The sequence below is a fragment of the Quercus suber genome, unplaced genomic scaffold, assembly GCF_002906115.3.
Source record: "Quercus suber isolate HL8 unplaced genomic scaffold, Cork oak 2.0 scaffold_38, whole genome shotgun sequence".
In the NCBI taxonomy this organism is placed as follows: domain Eukaryota; kingdom Viridiplantae; phylum Streptophyta; class Magnoliopsida; order Fagales; family Fagaceae; genus Quercus; species Quercus suber.
This window is the reverse complement of record NW_027069503.1, coordinates 1,553,619-1,559,845: the sequence shown is the minus strand read 5'-3', so window position 1 is coordinate 1,559,845 and position 6,227 is coordinate 1,553,619.

Below are 6,227 nucleotides of genomic sequence, written 5' to 3'. Positions count from 1 at the left end.
AGTTCATTTGAAATGTTTTTAAAATTTCTCTCCCCCCATGTGTCTTCCTCTCATTGGTAGAGAATCCACCACCTTATCTTCCAAAAATTATATTTTTTTTTCAGCCCTGACTGATTTTAAGGCAAAGTGATAAGGTTTAAAAATTTTCCCAGCACATGTCTTTCTCTCATTGGTAGAAAATCTACCACCTGTCTTCAAAAATTATTATTATTTTTCATCTCATTAGTTTCTAGGCAGGTTATATATAGCTAGCTTGCACTTTAGTATGAGACTTGCACTCAAAATAAAAACATCAACTCAAACTAAAAATAAAAAAAATCCGGATCTCTCTCCTCCTGTCTTTAGTTCCACTTTTCACTTCTCACTTTTCAAGCTCTCTCTAGTGTGAGAGTCTCTTTCTCCAGCTGTGTCTGTCATCACCATGTCTCTACCTCACTCTCTTTTCACCGTGTCTCTACCTTTATTGGCTTACTGACGAAGTACCAACGCCTTATGGCAACACAACGAAGCTCCTAAGAAGAGACTAGTGGTGGTCTTCCTTATAGTTTATTGCTAGCACAGCTTTGGCAGTTTCTTTTTTCATTTTGTTGGCATGGGGATTTTTTTAGGTGGGTTGTGTTGTTTTTGAAAATGGGCCTCTCCTTGTAAACTTCTTCTTTGTAAACTCTTTTTCTCTTTTAATGATATTCCTATCTTTTATCTATTAAAAAAAAAAATTTATAGTTATTGATTTGATTTGTTTAGTCATAGATTTGAGTTATCACTTAGCAAACTCAAAACATTAACTTAAAAAATTAAAACCCAAACTTAATTTGTTTGATATATTTTATTGATAATTTTTATTTATTTATTTTGTTACCTAATCTGTAGTTCAGACCCGCCAAATTGACGGTTCCAACCCGCCCAACCAACGACCCGAAACATTGGGTCCGACCCGTATGTTCGGTTGAGTACGAATCTAATTTTTAGTCACTCGACTCCATTAGGTCGAGTACAGGTCAGCTCCAAACCCGATCCGACTCGACCCGTGGACAGCCTTAGTGGTGGGGCAATAGGAATATGATAGGTTTTTATTTTTATTTAATTTAGTAATTGAAATAATAGAAGATATAAATTTAGAATTTAATAAAATAGATGAACATATGGCATATTTTTATTTATGAAGTATAGAGTGAAACAGAAAGAGTGGGACAGAAGATTTGAACTCACCAGTGCACCATGCATTAACACCCAAGGCAGCATCTTGGATTTGTTTCAGCAATTGGGTTTTGGCACAATTGAGATGTAAAGAAAATTACAAATTTGAAGTCATGTTACATATGATCAAACAAATACAATTCTTTTCCCATCTCATCCAACCACACCTTTATTTTTAGCTCATTTTTTGAAATTCAAAAACAAAATTTGGCTATGCTGCTAAATGGTAAAATGTAATTAGTAGATAGTACATGACTACAAAATCAAATATTTGAATATGCAATCATCTAATAAAGTATCTCTCTAAAAAATTCAATTGCATTGAAAGTTGAAGTACAAAATTTGGCATCCATGTATAGAAACTCACCTAATTTTCCTTATCATTAATTCAAGTACTAAGATGTGCCTTTAGAGATTGATTCACCAAAATTTTTCATCATCTACCGTATTAGTAGCTACATAGAACATGTAATTGCAAAAGCCAACAAATATAAGAAAGTAGAATTGTATGTTCAATTCATTATAAAAACTAGTATGTAACCCATACTTACACATGAGAATTTGTCAATTGTGGTGGTGCTATGGGTTATTATTTTATATTTTATTTTTGTCAAAATATGTAAAATTCCTTAAGTCATAGGATTAGCTAAAAATCATGATAAAATTTTATTAGTAAGATAAAAAAACACTTATTTATTATTTTTGTTTGTGTTAATTCTTCGGAATTATTTTTTTTGTAAGAATTTTGGTAGTGCCTGAAATTCTTTGCATTTTTTTAGAAGTAAATTTTTTTAAGAAGTCTTTTAGTTATAAGATAATGAAATTCCTTATAGAAAAATAAATTATTTTAAAAAGTATTTTAGTAGTATGACAATAATTTTACAAAGTTGGCTATGCCACCTGCTAAACGTATTCCAAATTAGCTATGTCACTTTATATAATTTATATAAACCATATGCTTGTTACCAATCTTAGCTAAACAAAGATAAGTATATAGGGTGATAATTCTTTTTTTTTTTTTTTAGAAAGAAATTTTTTAGAAAGAAGACATCTATTATATAAAATTAAAGGGCAGCCAAATTAGCCTGAACAAAAGGTAAGGTGCGAGGTGGAACATTCTCCATCTACACAGTACACTTGGACGTGATCAAAGCTAGTCTAGCTAAACTATGAGCAACTTTGTTGCCATCTCTCTGTATGTGAGAGTATAAAAATTCTAAAAACAAACCTGAAAATAAAGAGACATCATTGATCAAAGGACCATAACAAATTAACCCATTATCCCTATTTCTTAAAGCCTTCACAATAATTTTCGAATCTCCCTCCACAATAGCACTGCCAATCCTAATCTCGCTGCCAAACTCGACGGCCCTGTAAGCTGCCATTGCCTTGACTTACACAGCTCCTAAATTGACAATTACTACTCAATTACCCATTAATCTAAGCACTCATGACCCTCCCAAACCCCCAAAAAACCTACACATATAAAAAAACAATTGCTAAATAGACTTCAATTGCTTTGGGTTATAATAGATTACACTTCAAAGAAAGCTAATGGGGGCAAGAGGCAATAGTAACATGAAAAATAGCCTTTATCTATAGGTCTATGATATATGCAAGACTACTTTTAATTAAAACTTCATTCATATGTGGACTCTCTAGTGCACTGCAATCTAAAATCAGTGTTATGGAAATCTTTGTTATGCAAAAACAACGCCAATCATTTGTTTCAATACATGAATTGTGTATTGGAATCAGAAGTGTGTTGCAATTCACAGTTTTTAGTGGAAATGCCATCAGATAACACTTTTCCCCTATAGACTTGTGTTGGGTTCTAAGACTATAGGTTTAAATGTACTAGAACTTCATTTTGTAATGTTGGCAAACCATGATCAAAATGTTTAGTCTTGTTTTAGACTTGCTCAAAGTATGTTTATGTGTAAAGTTGGAATTAAGTGTACTGCAGAATTTATATTATAAATCTGTCTAGCTCGATCAATCGAAGCTTGTGCAGATTGTTTTTCTGCAGAATTTTCCAACTAAGCCCAAGCCCATTTGACATGTAGGGTTTTATGTTTTGTCTTAAGTATAAAAGGAAAAACCCTAGCCACATTTTGCAGTTGTTGCAGTTGTTGTTTATGCTGTGTATGTGAATCTCTTGTGAGATCTAGAGGTCTTGGTCTTCACATATACTTAGGGTTATCAAGAATCAAGATTATGTCAAGAGCTTGATAATTGATTCAGTTGTTGCATAAAGAGCTTAAAGAAAACACAAATGGGAGTATTTGTGGTTGCTGTGAATCCAAGAAAGAAGTAATTTGTGAACTCGAAGTTGTCACGTGGTCGAGGTAGTAAGTTTCCTACTCAAGGTAGTAATAGAATTTTAGTGGTTTAAGTTACTATTGTGTAAACTTCAATTCTTTCATAGTGGATTTGTTTTACCTTGAGAATAGCTAGGTTAAATCCTCCCCAGGTTTTTTACTGATTTGGTTTTCCTAGGTTATCATAGTGTTGTGTTATTTATTTTCCACATTTTACAATGATATGATATATTTGTGTTAACCTAGATCTAGTAATTTGACTAAGTAATCACTTGGCTAATTAACTAGGTTAATTTTGTTGTGTTTAAAGGGTCTAAAAACGCACAAGTGATATCAGAGCGGATTAGCTCTAGTGTTTAGATCCTTTGATCTAAGAGTTGATCCTTGACCCCAGTTCTCATGGAATACGACCACTCTCTTGTGATCCCACCTCACTTTGATGGGAATAATTATACTTATTAGAAAGTAAGGATGAAAGCATTCATAAAATTGATGAGAGAATTTGGAATTCCGTTGAATACGGATGGGAGAAGCGCACTACTCTTGTTAGTGAGTAGCAAACTTCTCAAAATAAAGCAGCCGCTTTTAATAGCAAAGATATGAATGCTATTTTTAATGCTATTTCTATAGAGGAATTCATGAGAATCTTTAATGTTCAAGTTGCTCACACTACATAGAATATTCTCCAAACTGTGCATGAAGGCACAAAGGTAGTTAAAATCAATAAGTTGCAGCAATATTTAACAACTAGATTTGAAAGCATTAGGATATTTGATGATGAAAGTTTTGATGAATTCTATACTAAGCTTAATGATATTGTTAATTCTGCTTATAATTTAGGTGAAATCAATGATCAACTTAAAATTGTTAGAAAGATTCTTAGATCTTTGACTGAGGACTTTAAACCCAAAGTGATTGTCATTACTGAAAGCAAGGATGTGGACTCCATTCCTATTGATGAACTTGTTGGATCTCTTTAGTCTTATAAGTTGGACCTACCTAAGACAAGCAAATCCAAATCAATGGCGCTTAAGTCTGTTGATGATGTTGATGTGAATGGATTTGATAATGAACTCTTTGCTATAGAGATTGCTTATCTTGCCAAAAACTTTAGAAACTTTCTTAGGAACAACAACAGAAGGGTAAGAGGTAAAAATAATGCTGAATCTAGAAATTTTAGGAGGAATGATCCCACTAAAGTGAATAACACTGAAAAACCTAAAGGAAAAGTAGGTCAACCTTCTAATAATTCTATAAGTCAACAGTTTTTTGGTTGTCAATGGTATGGTCATGTAAAATCAAAATGTCCTACATTCTTGAGGTCTAAGGGTAAGACTATGGTTATAACCCTTAGTGATGATGAAGTTTCTACCATTGAGTTTGGTAGTGATGAGGATGGAAACTTCATTGCTTTAACAGCTAGTACTGTAGTTGATGGAAGTGTTGTTGTTGAAAAAAACCCTTCTAATGGGGAACTCTCTGAGGATGCAGATTTACAAGAAGCCTATAATAAGTTTTGCAAAGTTGCTGCAAAGGATGCTATAAGTGTTGATTTAGGCTTAAAGCAAATTGCATCTCTTGAACTTGATAAGAAAAATTTGCTTATGAAACTATTTAATGCTAATGAACTGTTAAATAATGTGAAGACTAAGAACATGCTTTTACTTGATAAAGTTAAAAATTTGGAACTTGAATTATTTATTGCTAGAGAATAAACAAATAGGTTTGCTAGTTTCAAACTTTATCACATGTTGAGTGTTCAAAAGTCTCCCTTAGACAAAACTAGTTTATGTTTTGTAGAAAGCATCTCTGTGTTTAAAACTCATTCCACAAACTTTATTTCTTCTTCTGAGCCTTCCGTGAGTGAGATTGTCAAACTATAGAAGTTATACCTCTTAGGAAGATTAGGGTTGATCTTCAAGAGTTTGGACAGATTCGTCCAAACTGTTTCAAGTTGCAAGTTGCTAACCGAGCAAATAAACCAAAATTACCTGTGCCTCAAGCACAAGATCCTATAGTACCTATTGGTAAGTTGGTAAAGGCTTTAAACCTTTATTCCAATCCTGAAGTTGCTCAGAATTCTAATTTGAAGAAAAACTCCAATGCTAGAGTTGCATCTAAAAAGTTTTGGATGCAACAGACTCAATCTAATTGAGTCCTTTTGACATGGTCCTTATGCTTCATTGCTCTTCTCTTTGTGACCATTGTTATTTGTTGTTTTTGTTCTCTTTGTTTTTTCTAGGATTTGCATTGCATAACATCATGCATTTCATTCTAGGTTGTTTTTGTTATTTCTATTCAAAAATTTAAAAAAAAAAGTTTTAAAACAAAAAAAAAAAAAAAAAAAAAAGGAAAAGGGAAGCAAAATGTGTTTTCCATTATTTTCTTGGATTTGAAATCAAGGTTGGCCAATTTTATCTTTACATAACATGTTCATGTACATTTTTTAGCTTTGATGAGCTTATTTATTGCACTTTACTAGTTTGAGCTTTATAGTGCATGTTGTGTGGAAAAATGTTTATAGTTTTTGATCACTTTGTCTTGATCTTGAAGTCACATGCCTTTGATTGTTGGACTTAAACTTAATGAGAAATGCATAAATAACCATCTCACCACTGTTTACTAGCCAATCATGAACACCTTTATGCATGTCATATGATTTTGTGCTCGAGAAAGTGTAGCACATGCACAAAAAGAACATAAGGTCTA